Source organism: Primulina tabacum, unplaced genomic scaffold, assembly GCF_025594145.1.
Source record: "Primulina tabacum isolate GXHZ01 unplaced genomic scaffold, ASM2559414v2 Contig446, whole genome shotgun sequence".
Classification (NCBI taxonomy): Eukaryota; Viridiplantae; Streptophyta; class Magnoliopsida; order Lamiales; family Gesneriaceae; genus Primulina; species Primulina tabacum.
The window spans coordinates 41349-56789 of NW_027459752.1; the positions used below are offsets into that span (position 1 = coordinate 41349).

Sequence of the window (15441 nt, forward strand, 5' to 3'; positions counted from 1 at the left end):
AGGTGAGGAAAGAAATTCTCTGTGGATTCAATCTGAGAGACTTCCTTCACCCAATCTGCTTCGATGATCTACTTCCATTTATCTACGACAAACCTTATCAGTACTTTAAACCCTGGGATCCCAACAACCATCCATGAGCCTTCGAGCTATGAACAGCCAAAAGGACAAGCAGCCCTTTGAGGCATTTGATCGAATAGCTGAACTAGAGTTAGGAACGAAGGAAGAGAAAACTGATCCCAATCCGAGAGAACTAGGAATTCGAATTGGCTCTGCATCCTCTGGAACTAAAGAAGTTGCGAGGTCTTGATTTCATATAGTTTCTGCATATGAAATAAGAACCGGGGCTACCTTAGGATCGTGATTTGATCATCATTAGGTGGTGAGAAAGCACGCTTTATGACGAAAGGCGCTAGACGGACTAACGGCAAGCGATCAAGACACCAGTCTGCCCTCTAATAGAGAGAGGGTGCTACAGAATAAATTAGGCACTGAACTTAGGTTTCGCAGTGCTTATCATTCAGGACGGCCAGACTCAAGTCGTCCAGTTTACTGGAAGACTTGCTGAGGGGCGTAGTCAAACTTAAGAGGAAACCTATAAAAAGGATGTGAATCGGCCTATGTTAAGGAAGGGGGGAAGTAACTATTCGAAGTTGTGTATGGTAAGAGGACTAACAATAAGTCGAAGTTGAAATAGACAAGATTCGGTTTTTTTCTTACAACACGCGATAATAAAATATGGATTCTCATATTTGTCGAACAAAATACCAATCCCGGTTTGAGTTCGGATTGGAATTCTGATTCAAGTGAACAAAGAATAAGCCTATTTATTTCTGATTCTAAGACTAGTAGTTCTAGGGGTCGACTCGGCTCTTTCAAATTGTTTCTCATTATTGAGAAAGGGTAACAAAGATAAAATACGAGCTTGTTTTATAGCAATAGTAATTAATCGTTGTTGTTTCAAGGTCAATCTATTCACTCGCCTAGATAATATTTTTCCTTGTTCACTAATAAATCGACTAATTAAACTCATGTTTCTATAATCAATTCGATCCCCCGATTGAATCGGGGGCAAACGCCTACGAAAAGATCGCTTGGACTTAAGAAAGGGTCGCTTGGATTTATCCATGGTTTCTTTGTTTAGTTTATTTATTATTTTCTTATTCCGAAAATCCTATTTCTGAATTGTCATTTTAACCCAAAATAGGATGATTTAAATATGAATATGTTCTATATAACGTGATTTTACCCCTGTCCTTGAAAGGCTTGGTTCGATCTATTTCTTTATTTCCCCATGAATCATATGTTTGTAACAATAGGGGCAGAATTTTATCAATTCTAATCGATTAGGGGTATTGTGCCGGTTCTTTTGAGTAATATATCTGGAAATGCCCGTTGATGCCTTCTTAACACCATTTCGAATACAACCGGTACATTCAAAAATCACCGTTCCTCGTGCATCTTTCCTCTTGGCCATGAACCTCCTTTTGATTTTTGATTTATTTAACTCTTCCATTTTTTTTGATTCGAAACGAAGAAAAAGGAAAGAAGGAAAAAAGAGAAGTTACTAACTTGAAATCCAATACTAAAAGATAAAAATATTAAGTAATAATAAATCAAAGTAAAGCTGTAGTAAAAAAGAAGTAAGACTATGTGAAACTAGATTTCAATCCCAAGCACGGTATTGCAGTTAAAGATCGTGTATTCTTATCCTAGACCCGCATTTTCTACTTTACCCCACCCCCGTTCCTCTATTAATTTATTTAATTCGAACCTAAACCCGAGTCTCGCAGACGTTGAATACACATTTATTCTTTCTCTTTCGTCCCTTATTCTAAAAATAAGAAATAAATGGAAAAAAGAGAAAAAAGGGAGGGGGAAGTATTAGTCACAGATATTTGATTGTATCTCTAATCTTTTTCACTCCTTCCGATGTCAATAACTAGAATGAAAAAAAGGGGAATGTCAACGCATCCGGGAAAAAACGATTAATCTCTATCAATAGACCTGCTAAAGCCCCGAACCATAGCGTACTTAGTACTGGGGCCACGGAGAGATATGTTTTTAGATCTCGCATTGAAAAACCTCCTTTTTTATTTATTGTAATACATAAAATAAAGATAATGCATATATATCAGATGCATATGTAGTTAAGGGCCACTTAGAGTTGTACACGAAATCCCTAATTCAAATTGAAATGTACAATGATCCATAAGATTTTCCTTTTCTTATTATTATTATTATATGTTAAATGAAACTAAAAAGACGAAATGGGCAGAAATTTTGTGTTTCTCACTGCAAGAACTATGGATATGGAAAACAAGACAGGAATTCTCTACAATGACACTATAGAACAATTGAAGGGATGTGGCGCAGCTTGGTAGCGCCTTTGTTTTGGGTACAAAATGTCACGGGTTCAAATCCTGTCATCCCTACCTTTTACGACTCAAAGGAGTAGTAACGAGGAATCAATTGAGATCAAATTGGACGGAATCATTCATTTTTATGAAACTATCTATTTAAGGGTTACAAAAAGAATCCTTTTCTTTACAGTCTCTTATCTATCCTGAGAAAGAGCGCTCTTAGTTCAGTCGGTAGAACGTGGGTCTCCAAAACCCGATGTCGTAGGTTCAAATCCTACAGAGCGTGATTTTTTCTTCGTAGATCGAATTAGACTGAAATCGATTCAATCGCTTGCACAGTAATTCAAATTTGACCCCCTGTGAATTAAAGAAAGGAGGAGGTCAATCAAAAAAAGAAATGTTAATAAATCAAAGGTCCAACTGATCACCACGTCTGTATTGTAAATATACAGTTACGAATAATCCAGCCAAAGTAATAGGAATTAGACCTAACACGATTCCAAATAGAAAAACTTCAATCATCTCAATTTTTTGAAAAGGAGAAAAAAAAAGAGGTAATATCTAGACCTAAAAAGTAATCCGAATTGACGTGAATCTCAATGACTAAACATTAACAATTGATAAGGAACTATAGAATATACAGAATCTCACAGAAAGATTTTTTTATGAATTGTTTCTTTCAAATAGTTAAATAAGTCGTATCTTGCTCAGACCAATAAATAGAGCTGAAGTTCTAGTTAAAGCCACTAGTAGAAAACCGAAATAACTAGTTATAGTAAGCATCAAAGGGCTAAATGAAATATGGTATTTTTAGACATATGTTTCTAAAGCATTTACCTAAGTTTCCTATTTTTGTAAAATAGGAAAATATAGAAAAATAACAATTGAAAGAATAAGTTCAATTGAAAGTTTTTGATTCATCTATCATTATAGACGGCACGAACAAAGATAAAGTGCCAGACATATAAAGAAACCGATTCATAATTTCTAACATCTACCCATCGCGTGATTCCTATCAACCGATTCGTTGAGCGTAAACTAATAATACGAACTGGATCGTGTAACTTCATTCAAAAATGAAACTCTTTTTGAATTCTTAATTGTGAATTCAATTTGTATGGAATACCATTTTGGCATTTTTGATTTCCATATATATTTGAAAATAAAGCCTCATCCTTGTAAATAGATCAAGATTTAGATTGATATCCTCATTACAACTATTTATTTTATTCTTTCTTCGCTTTCTTTCAGCGAATAAAATCTACTACTCGTATTTGTTACTGGACGATTAACCAATTCCTTAAAATGGGAATAAGGGGATTCCAACAAAGAAAAAAACTGTCTCTACAATCATGAAAAAGAAATTTCTAGATCTCCCATCTACTTAAAATTGTGAAAATATGAAAATATCTTTCATTGTAAGAATTTTCTATTACATACAGCATTGTTTTACAGCAACAGGTTAAAGGAAAGCAATAAATCAATTACTCCGCAATGAGCGGGCGAGATTTAAGCCGAATTCCTTCTCTAAGACCCTCTAATTTGCGATTTTCCACTTTTGTTAAGCTTCCGTTTCCTCGAGAAATCAGCTTATGAAGTCCGAAATTCAATTCCTAATAATAATAATAGCTTTACATTCGCTATTTTTTTTCTTATTTTTTTCTATTTTCCGGGAACATTTAGCGATTTTTGTTGTCGTGAGCCGGTTCTGTGCGGAAGGGTATGACGCAGATTACTACGGAGACGGTTAACTCATTAAAAACAATTATTTCGACTGTTTTAGCCATAATTTACGTAAACGGTCGCGACACGAGGACTTCCCAGGGAGGTCACCCATCCTAGCTCTGCCTTCGCGCCAGAACGCTTAACTTCATTGTTCTGATTGGGCGAGAGCAGTGCGGCGTGTTGTCCATCGCCGCCCGCTCCACACGTACTCGAGGGATATAAGAATAAACATCCCACTCAATGTCGGGTGCGATCATACCAGCAATAATACTTCGGATCCCATCAAACTCTGAAGTTAAGCGTGCTTGGGCGAGATCAGTACTAGGATGGTTGACCCCCTGGGAAGTCCTCGTGTTGCACCTTTTTTCGTGTTTTTCTATTTTTGATTACTTGTTGATAGACGATTTTCGGCTCAAATCATCTGAATCTCGATCGGGACCAGATAAGACGTGAAATCAACGTAGCTCGGGCACTTGCCGGATTTGGACAAAATTGTTGCATAATTTGATTGTAAACGGGCAAACGAACGAGACTTATTAATCCGAAATTCGATTCCGTTTTCATTATATCGTAATTCGGGCATTGTCGGATTTGGACATGTGAAATCAACGTAATTCGGGCACTGTCGGATTTGGACAAAATCGTAGCCTAATTTGATTGTAAACAGTCTTAGCCGAATTCCTTCTTTAAGACCCTCTAATTTGCGATTTTCCGCTTCTGTTAAGCTTCCGTTTCCTCGAGAAATCTGCTTAGGAAGTCCGAAATTCGATTCCGGTTCTATTTTATCGTATCCCAGGCATAATAATTGCTTTACATTCGCTATTTTCTTCTTCTCATTTTTTTCTATTTTCTGGGAACATTTAGCGATTTTTGTTGTCGTGAGCCGGTGCTGTGTGGAAGGGTATGACGCATATTACTCCGGAGACGGTTAACTCATTAAAAACAATTATTTCGACTGTTTTAGCCATAATTTACGTAAACGGTCGCGACACGAGGTTTTTCAATGTCGGGTGCGATCATACCAGAACTAATGCACCGGATCCCATCAGAACTCCGAAGTTAAGCGTGCCGTTGAGAGTAGTACTAGGATGGGTGACCTCCTGGGAATTCCTCGTGTTACATTCTTTTTCGTGTTTTTATATTTTTGATTACTTGTTGATAGACGATTTTCGGCTCAAATCATCTGAATCTCGATCTAGACCAGATAAGACGTGAAATCAACGTAACTCGTGCACTACCGGATTTGGAAAAAATTTTAGCCTAATTTGATTGTAAACGGGCAAACGAACGAGACTCATTAATCCGCAATGAGCTGGAGAGATTTTAGCCGAATTCCTTCTCTAAGACCCTCTAATTTGCGATTTTCCGCTTCTGTTAAGATTCCGTTTCCTCGAGAAATCCGCTTAGGAAGTCCGAAATTCGATTTCGGTTTCATTTTATTGTATTCCAGGCATAATAATAGCTTTACATTCACTATTTTCTTATTCTTATTTTTTTTTCTATTTTCTGAAAACATTTAGCGATTTTTGTTGTCGTGAGTCGGTTCTGTGCGGAAGGGTATGACGCAGATTACTCCGGAGACGGTTAACTCATCTAAAACAATTATTTCGACTGTTTTAGCCATAATTTACGTAAACGGTCGCGACACGAGGTTTTTCTAGGGAGGTCACCCATCCTAGCTCTGCCATCGCGCCAGAACGCATAACTTCATTGTTCTGATTGGGCGAGAGCAGTGCCGCGTGTTGTCCATCGCCGCCCGCTCCACACGTACTCGAGGGATATAAGAATATACATCCCACTCAATGTCGGGTGCGATCATACCAGCACTAATACACCGGATCCCATCAGAACTCCGAAGTTAAGCGTGCTTGGACGAGAGCAGTACTTGTTGACAGACGATTTACGGCTCAAGTCATCTAACTCTCGATCAGGACCAGAGAAGACATGAGAAATCAACGTAGCTCGGGCACTGCCGCATTTGAAAAAAATTGTAGGCTAATTTGATTGTAAACAGACAAACGAACGAGACTCATTCCTCCGCAATGAGCTGGCGAGATTTTAACCGAATTCCTTCTCTAAGATTCTCTAATTTGCGATTTTCCGCTTCAGTTAAGCTTCCGTTTCCTCGAGAAATCCAGTTAGGAAGTCCGAAATTCGATTCCAGTTTCATTTTATCGTATCACAGGCATAATAATAGCTTTACATTCGCTATTTTCTTCTTCTTATTTTTTTCTATTTTCTGGGAACATTTAGCGATTTTTGTTGTCGTGAGCCGGTGCTGTGCGGAAGGGTATGACGCTGATTACTCCGGAGGCGGTTAACTCATTAAAAACAATTATTTCGACTGTTTTAGCCATAATTTATGTAAAAAGTCGCGACACGAGGACTTCCCAGGGAGGTCACCCATCCTAGCTCTGCCATCGCGCCAGAACGCTTAACTTCATGGTTCTGATTGGGCGAGAGCAGTGCCGCGTGTTGTCCATCGTCGCCCGCTTCACACGTACGCGAGGCATATAAGAATAAAAATCCCACTCTATGTGGGGTGCGATCATACCAGCACTAATGCATCGGATCCCTTCAGAACTCCGAAGCTAAGCGTGCTTGGGCGAGAGCAGTACGAGGATGGGTGACCCCCTGGGAAGTCCTCGTGTTGCACCCCTTTCCATGTTTTTCTATTTTTGATTACTTGTTGAAAGATGATTTTCGGCTCAAATCATCTGAATCTCGATCGAGACCAAATAAGACATGTGAAATCAACGTTACTCGGGCATTGTCGGATTTGGACAAAATCGTAGCCTAATTTGATTGTAAACGGTCTTAGCCGAATTCCTTCTCTAAGACCCTCTAATTTGCGATTTTCGCTTCTATTAAGCTTCCGTTTCCTCGAGAAAACTGCTTAGGAAGTCCGAAATTCGATTCCGGTTCCATTTTATCGTATCCAAGGCATAATAATAGCTTTACATTCGCTATTTTCTTCTTCTTATTTTTTTTTATTTTCTGGGAAGATTTAGCGATTTTTGTTGTCGTGAGCCGGTGCTGTGTGGAAGGGTATGACGCCGATTACTCCGGAGACGGTTAACTCATTAAAAACAATTATTTCGACTGTTTTAGCCATAATTTACGTAAACGATCGCGACACGAGGACTTCATAGGGAGGTCACCCATCCTAGCTCTGCCATCGCGCTAGAACGCTTAACTTCATTGTTCTGATTGGGCGAAACATGTGCCGCGTGTTGTCCATCGCCGCCCGCTCCACACATACTCGAGGGATATAAGAATAAGCATCCCATTCAATGTCGGGTGAGATCATATTATTACTAATGCACCGGATCCCATCAGAACTCCGAAGATAAGTGTGCTTGGGCGAGAGCATTACTTGAATGAGTGATCCCCTGGAAAGTCCTCGTTTGCACCCCTTTTCGTGTTTTTCTATTTTTGATTACTTGTTGACAGACGATTTTCGGCTCAAATCATCTGAATCTCGATCAGGGCAAGAGAAGACATGTGAAATCAACGTAGCTCGGGCACTGCCGGATTTGGACAAAATTGTAGGCTAATTTGATTGTAAACGGGCAAACGAACGAGACTCATTACTCCGCAATGAGCTGGCGAGATTTTAGCCGAATTTCTTCTCTAAGACCCTCTAATTAGCGATTTACATAATAATAGCTTTACATTTGCTATTTTCTACTTCTTATTTTTTTCTATTTTCTGGGAACATTTAGCGATTTTTGTTGTCGTGAGCCGGTGCTGTGCAGAAGGGTATGACGCAGATTATTCCGGAGACGGTTAACTCATTAAAAACAATTATTTCGACTGTTTTATCCATAATTTACGTAAACGGTCGCGACACGAGGACTTCCCAGGGAGGTCACCCATCCTAGATCCGCCATCGCGCCATAACGATTAACAACATGGTTCTGATTGGGTGAGAGCAGTGCCGCGTGTTGTCCATCGCCGCCCGCTCCACACGTACTCGAGGGAAATAAGAATAAACATCCCACTCAATGTTGGGTGCGATCATACCTGCACTAATGCACCGGATCCCATCAGAACTCCGTAGTTAAGTGTGCTTGGGCGAGACCAGTACTAGGTTGGGTGACCCCCTGGGAAGTCCTCGTGTTGCAATCATTTTCGTGATTTTCTATTTTTGATTACTTGTTGACAGACGATTTTCGGCTCAAATCATCTGAATCTCGATCAGGACCAGATAAGACGTGAAATCAACGTAGCTCGGGCACTGGCGGATTTGGACAAAATTGTAGCCTAATTTGATTGTAAACGGGCAAACGAACGAGACTCATTAATCCGCAATGAGCTGGCGAAATTTTAGCCGAATTCTTTCTCTAAGACCGTCTAATTTGTGATTTTCCGCTTCTATTAAGCTTCCGTTTCCTCGAGAAATCCGCTCAGTAAGTCTGAAATTCAATTCCGGTTTCATTTTATCGTATCCCAGGCATAATAATAGCTTTATATTCGCTATTTTCTTATTCTTATTTTTTTCTATTTTCTGGGAACATTTAGCTATTTTTGTTGTCGTGAGCCGGTTCTGTGCGAAGAGTATGACGCAGATTACTCCGGAGACGGTTAACTCATTAAAAACAATTATTTCTACTGTTTTAGCCATAATTTACGTAAACGGTCGCGACACGAGGACTTTCCAGGGAGGTCACCCATCCTAGCTCTGCCATCGCGCCAGAACGCTTAATTTCATTGTTCTGATTGGGCGAGAGCAGTGCCGCGTGTTGTCCAATGCCGCCCGCTCCACACGTAGTCGAGGGATATAAGAATAAACATCCCACTCAATGTCGGTTGCGATCATACAAGCACTAATACAGCAGATCCCATAAGAACTCCGAATTTAAGCGTGCTTGGGCGAGAGCAGTACTTGGATGGGTGGCCCCCTGGGAAGTCCTCGTGTGGCACCCCTTTTCGTGTTTTTATATTTTTGATTACTTGTTGACAGACGATTGTCAGCTCAACTCATTTGACTCTCGATTAGGACCGGAGAAGACATGTAAAATCAACGTAGCTCGGGCACTGCCGGATTTGGACAAAATTGTAGGCTGATTTGATTGTAAACGGGCAAACGAACGAGACTCATTTCTCCGCAATGAGCTGGCGAGATTTTAGCCGAATTCCTTCTCTAAGACCCTCTAATTTGCCATTTTTTCGCTTCTGTTAAGCTTCCGTTTCCTCGAGAAATCCGCTTAGGAAGTCCGAAATTCGATTCCGGTTCTATTTTATCGTATCCCATGCATAATAATAGCTTTACATTCGCTATTTTCTTCTTATTTTTTTCTATTTTCTGGGAACATTTAGCGATTTTTGTTGTCGTGAGCCAGTGCTGTGTGGAAGGGTAGCTCGGGTACTGCCGGATTTGGACAAAATTGTAGCCTAATTTGATTGTAAACGGGAAAACGAACGAGACTCATTAATCCGCAATGAGCTGGCGAGATTTTATCCGAATTCCTTCTCTAAGACCCTCTAATTTGCGAATTTCCGCTTCTGGTAAGCTTCCATTGCCTCGAGAAATCCGCTTAGGAAGTCCGAAATTCAATTCCGGTTCCATTTTATCGTATCTCAGGCATAATAATAGCTTTACATTCGCTATTTTTTATTCTTATTTTTTTTCTATTTTTTGGGAACATTTAGCGATTTTTGTTGTCGTGAGCCGGTTCTGTAAAGAAGGGTATGACGCAGATTACTCCGGAGACGGTTAACTCATTAAAAACAATTATTTCAACTGTTTTATCCATAATTTACGTAAACGAGGAATTCCCAGGGAGGTCACCCATCCTAGATCCGACATCGCGCCATAACGATTAACTTCATGGTTTTGATTGGGCGAGAGCAGTGCCGCGTGTTGTCCATCGCCGCCCGCTCCACACGTACTCGAGGGATATAAGAATAAACATCCCACTCAATGTCGGGTGCGATCTTATGAGCACTAATGCACCGGATCCCATCAGAACTACAGAGTTAAGCGTACTTGGGCGAGAGCAGTACTAGGATGGGTGACCCCTTGGGAAGTCCTCGTGTTGCACCCCTTTTCGTGTTTTTCTATTTTTGATTACTTGTTGAAAGACGATTTTCAGCTCAAATCATCTAAATCTCGATCGGGTCCAAATAAGACATGGGAAATCAACGTAACTCGGGCACTGCTGGATTTGGACAAACTTATAGCCTAATTTGATTGTAAACGGTCTTAGCCGAATTCTTTCTCTAAGACCCTCGAATTTGCGATTTTCCGCTCCTGTTAAGCTTCCGTTTCCTCGATAAATCCGCTTAGGGAGTCCGAAATTCGATTCTGGTTCCATTTTATCGTATCCCAGGCATAATAATAGCTTTACATTCGCTATTTTCTTCTTCTTATTTTTTTTCTATTTTCTGGGAACATTTAGCGATTTTTGTTGTCGTGAACCGGTGCTGATAGGATCGATTAGGGGGGATAATCATTGAGCTACAATAGCTCGGTTCTTGAAATATTGAACACCGATGAATTAAATCTAGTTTGGTTAAAAACCAAGAGGAAGATACTCGAAATAATCCTTCGTAGAAACCGATTAAATATTTTGTAAACCATTTAAAATATATGCAAGTTGAATGAGTAAAAATATTCAGTTGAAGTATTTTATCAAACATTTGGTATACAATATTTTGATATTTGAAGAACACATAAAATGCTTCAACAATGCATCTTTAAAAACAGTGAAAATGATAAGCAAATGCAATAAACAAATAGACACGAATTTGTTTATGGATATTCGGATATTTCAAACACTCCTACGTCATCCCTTTTTCCTCTTGGGAAGGATCCACTAGAAGACTTTGATTTATACAACTACTTGTACAAACCCATTCTGGAAGGGCAGCACCCAACTAGAACTCCTAGCACTCAAGATTGTAGGCAGCACCTCACAATCAGCATATTCTTTAATGTCTCATATGCAAAGACTACATACACAAGTTTATTGTCTTTGTGCAAGACTCACTCAACTGATCTTTGAAGTTCAACTCTCTTGTATTTGTGTGAGTGATTGTGTGTGAGGAATTTATCATTTACAGTGTACATCTCAAATGTATCCTCACACAAGGGCTTGTGCTCTCAACAAGCTGATTTTTTCATGCTAACTGCCCATGCTTTGAATCCCCTTCAAAAGCTGTTGTTTGATCTTCAATATGTTGTATTTATAGGCTCCAACACTGATATATACGTTAGACACAAGAATATGACCGTTGGAAAGTTTCTGTACTGTTTCTGGAATTGCAACAGTAAAATTCGTCTTGCTGGACATTTTCCCAACTGGTCAACTCTGGTCAACTGGTCAACTCAACTGGTCAATCAGTTCAACTGGTTCAGTTGGTCTGGTTCAGTTGGACTGGTTCAACTGGTCTTCAGCTGGTCTGGTACAGTTTCAGCTGGTTCAGTTCAGCTGGTCTGGTTCAACTGGTTTTCAGCTGGTCTGGTTCAGTTTCAGTTGGTCAGCAGCTAATTCAGTTCAGTTGGTTGGTCAGCTGGTCAGCAGTTGGTTCAGTTTCAGCTGGTGTGCTGAAATCAGCCTAGCTGATTTCAGTTTGTGCTGAACCAGTAACTTCATCCACATTTATCAGCATCTTAAGCTTTGATTCAGACTTTGACTTCTGAAGATGATTTGTAGATCATCGTCTTATCTTTCTAACGCATACTGAATCGCTTCATTTCAATAACCGAGCTGAGAGATATGACCAAAATACCGCAGCTGCTCAAACTCAACTGATTGCTGTTTTCGTGTGATCATTTCGGTAATTGAGCGATCAGTTAGACCATCATAACATCCGATTTTGCCAAACTGACGTGAAATACGATTTGTTTCGAATTGAGTTTTCTAATCAGTCCAGTTTGCGGATTGTCATTTTGATAATCCAGTTGAGAGATATCATCAAAATACCAAAGCTCGCCAGAAATTCAGTTTGTGCAAAATTCAGTTTCAGCTTGTTTCTTGTGTTTGCAATTTCACACTTGAGGAAATATGTTAGAAACACAATAACAAGTTTTGTTAACATCAAAATCAAGATTGCGAACTTGAAAAGTTCCAACAGGTGCTGTGCGAAAGGGTATGACGCAGATTACTCCGGAGACTGTTAACTCATTAAAAACAATTATTTCAACTGTTTTAGCCATAATTTACGTAAACAGTCGCCATGAGGACTTCCCAGGGAGGTCACCCATCCTAGCTCTACCATCGTGCCAGAACGCTTAACTTCATGGTTCTGATTGGACGAGAGCAGTCCCGCGTGTTGTCTATCGCCGCCCGCTCCACACGTAATCGAGGGATATAAGAATAAACATCCCACGTAATGTCGGGTGTGATCATACCAGCACTAATGCACCGGATCCCATCAGAACTCCGAAGTTAAGCGTGTTTGGGCGACAGCAGTACTAGGATGGGTGACCCCCTGGGAAGTCCTCGTGTTGGACCCCTTTTCGTGTTTTTCTATTTTTGATTATTTGTTGACAGACGATTTTCGGCTCAAATCATCTGAATCTCGATCGGGACCAGATAAGAAATGTAAAATCAACGTAGCTCGGGCACTGCCGGATTTGGACAAAATTGTAGCCTAATTTGATTGGAAACGGGCAAACGAACGAGATTGATTAATCCGCAATGAGATGGCGAGATTTTAGCTGAATTCCTTCCCTAAGACCATCTAATTTGCGATTTTCCGCTTCTGTTAATCTTCCGTTTCCTCGAAAAATCCGCTTAGTAAGTCCGAAATTCGATTCCAGTTTCATTTTATTGTATCAAGGCATAATAATAGCTTTACATTCGCTATTTTCTTATTCTTATTTTTTTTCACTTTTCTGGGAACATTTAGCGATTTTTGTTGTCGTGAGCCGGTTCTGTGCGGTAGGGTATGACGCAGATTACTCCGGAGACGGTTAACTCATTAAAAACAAATATTTCGACTATTTTAGCCATAATTTACGGAAACAGTCGCGACACGAGGACTTTTCAGGGATGTCACCCATCCTAGCTCTGCCATCGCGCCAGAACGCTTAACTTCATTGTTCTGATTGGGCGAGAGCAGTGCCGCGTGTTGTCCATCGCCGCACGCTCCACACGTACTCGAGGGATATAATAATAAACATCCCACTCAATGTCGGGTGCGATCATACCAGCACTAATGCACCGAATCCCATCAGAACTTCGAAGTTAAGCGTGCTTGGGTGGGAGCAGTACTTGGATGAGTGACCCGCTGGAAAGTCTTCGTTTGCACCCCTTTTCGTGTTTTTCTATTTTTGATTACTTGTTGACAGACGATTTTCGGCTCAAATCATCTGACTCTCGATCAGGATAAGAAAAGAAATGTGAAATCAACGTAGCTCGGGCACTGCCGGATTTGGACAAAATTGTAGGCTAATTTGATTGTAAACGGGCAAACGAACGAGACTCATTCTCCGCAATGAGCTGGCGAGATTTTAGCCGAATTTTTTCTCTAAGACCCTCTAATTTGCGATTTTTCGCTTTTGTTAATCTTCCGTTTCCTCGAAAAATCCGCTTAGGAAGTATGAAATTCGATTCCGGTTCCATTTTATTGTATCCCAGGCATAATAATAGCTTTTCATTCGCTATTTTTTACATCTTATTTTTTTTAATTTTCTGTGAACATTTAGCGATTTTTGTTGTCGTGAGCCGGTGCTGTGCGGAAGGGTATAACGCATATTACTCCGGAGACGGTTAACTCATTAAAAACAATTATTTCGGCTGTTTTATCCCTAATTTACGTAAACGGTCGCGACACGAGTACTTCCCAGGGAGGTTACCCATCCTAGCTCTGCCATCGCGCTAGAACGCGTAACTTCATGGTTCTGATTGGGAGAGAGCAGTGCCGCGTGTTGTCCATCGTCGCCTTCTCCACACGTACACTTGGGATATAAGAATAAACATCCATTCAATGTCAGGTGCGATCATACCAACACTAATGCACCGGATCCCATCAGAACTCCGAAGCTAAGCGTGCTTGGGCGAGAGCAGTAATAGGATGGGTGACCCCCTGGGAAGTCCTCGTTTGCACCCTTTTTCGTGTTTTTCTATTTTTGATTACTTGTTGACAGACGATTTTCGGCTCAAATCATCTGACTCTCGATCAGGACAAGAGAAGACATGTGAAATCAACGTAGCTCGGGCACTGCCGGATTTTGACCAAATTTTAGGCTAATTTGATTGTAAACGGGCAAACGAATGAGACTCATTACTCCGCAATGAGCTGGCGAGGTTTTAGCCGAATTCCTTCTCTAAGACCCTCTAATTTGCGATTTTCCGCTTCTGTTAAGCTTCCGTTTCCTCGATAAATCCGCTTAGGAAGTCCGAAATTCGATTCCGGTTCCATTTTATCGTATCCCAGGCATAATAATAGCTTTACATTCGCTATTTTCTTCATCTTATTTTTTTAATTTCTTTGAACATTTAGCGATTTTTGTTGTCGTGAGCCGGTGCTGTGCAGAAGGGTATGACGCATATTACTCCGGAGACGGTTAACTCATTAAAAACAATTATTTCAACTATTTTAGCCATAATTTACGTAAACGGTCGCAACACGAGGACTTCCCAGGGAGGTCACCCATCCTAGCTTTGCCATCGCGTCAGAACGCTTAACTTCATGGTTCTGATTGGGCGAGAGCAGTGCCGCGTGTTGTCCATCGCCGCCCGCTCCACACGTACTCGAGGGTAATAAGAATAAACATCCCACTAAATGTCGGGTGCGATCATACCAGCACTAATGCACCGGATCCCATCAGAACTTCGAAGTTAAGCGTGCTTGGGCTAGAGCAGTACTAGGATGAGTGACCGACCCCCTGGGAAGTCCTTGTGTTGCACCCATTTTCGTGTTTTTATATTTTTAATAACTTGTTGAAAGACGATTTTCGACTCAAATAATCTGAATCTCGATCGAGACCAAATAAGACATGTGAAATCAACGTAATTCGGGCACTGTCGGATTTGGACAAAATTTTAGCCTAATTTGATTGTAAACGGGCAAACGAACGAGACTCATTAATACGCAATGAGCTGGCAAGATTTTAGCCGAATTTCTTCTCTAAGACCCTCTAATTTCCGATTTTCCGCTTCTGTTAAGCTTCCGTTTCCTCGAAAAATCCGCTTAGTAAGTACGAAATTCGATTCCGATTTCATTTTATCGTATCCCAGTCATAATAATAGCTTTACATTCACTATTTTCTTATTCTTATTTTTTTTTCATCTTTCTGGAAACATTTAGCGATTTTTGTTGTCATGAGCCGGTTCTGTGCGGAAGGGTATGACGCAGATTACTCCGGAGACGGTTAACTCATTAAAAACAATTATTTCAACTG

The 15441-nt window shown here is 40.4% G+C and overlaps 6 non-coding genes and 6 pseudogenes across 6 annotated transcripts; all 12 read left to right on the plus strand.

The window, feature by feature from the left end:
* Positions 1–2573: 2573 nt before the first annotated feature.
* Positions 2574–2646, plus strand: TRNAW-CCA (transfer RNA tryptophan (anticodon CCA)). The gene has a single exon. It is a non-coding gene; the product is annotated as a tRNA-Trp (tRNA).
* A 1684-nt stretch (positions 2647–4330) lies between these two features.
* Positions 4331–4448, plus strand: LOC142534311 (5S ribosomal RNA; annotated as a pseudogene).
* Positions 4449–5093: 645 nt separating this feature from the next.
* LOC142534315 (5S ribosomal RNA) lies at positions 5094–5210 on the plus strand (annotated as a pseudogene).
* Positions 5211–6625: 1415 nt separating this feature from the next.
* Positions 6626–6744, plus strand: LOC142534330 (5S ribosomal RNA). The gene has a single exon (XR_012816988.1). It is a non-coding gene; the product is annotated as a 5S ribosomal RNA (ribosomal RNA).
* Positions 6745–7383: 639 nt separating this feature from the next.
* On the plus strand, positions 7384–7501 carry LOC142534325 (5S ribosomal RNA; annotated as a pseudogene).
* Positions 7502–8097: 596 nt separating this feature from the next.
* LOC142534337 (5S ribosomal RNA) lies at positions 8098–8216 on the plus strand. The gene has a single exon (XR_012816995.1). It is a non-coding gene; the product is annotated as a 5S ribosomal RNA (ribosomal RNA).
* A 679-nt stretch (positions 8217–8895) lies between these two features.
* LOC142534318 (5S ribosomal RNA) lies at positions 8896–9014 on the plus strand (annotated as a pseudogene).
* A 1002-nt stretch (positions 9015–10016) lies between these two features.
* On the plus strand, positions 10017–10135 carry LOC142534304 (5S ribosomal RNA; annotated as a pseudogene).
* A 2295-nt stretch (positions 10136–12430) lies between these two features.
* Positions 12431–12549, plus strand: LOC142534266 (5S ribosomal RNA). The gene has a single exon (XR_012816946.1). It is a non-coding gene; the product is annotated as a 5S ribosomal RNA (ribosomal RNA).
* A 682-nt stretch (positions 12550–13231) lies between these two features.
* On the plus strand, positions 13232–13349 carry LOC142534308 (5S ribosomal RNA; annotated as a pseudogene).
* A 680-nt stretch (positions 13350–14029) lies between these two features.
* Positions 14030–14147, plus strand: LOC142534285 (5S ribosomal RNA). The gene has a single exon (XR_012816965.1). It is a non-coding gene; the product is annotated as a 5S ribosomal RNA (ribosomal RNA).
* Positions 14148–14827: 680 nt separating this feature from the next.
* Positions 14828–14950, plus strand: LOC142534289 (5S ribosomal RNA). Its single transcript, XR_012816969.1, has one exon. It is a non-coding gene; the product is annotated as a 5S ribosomal RNA (ribosomal RNA).
* The last annotated feature ends 491 nt before the right edge of the window (positions 14951–15441 follow it).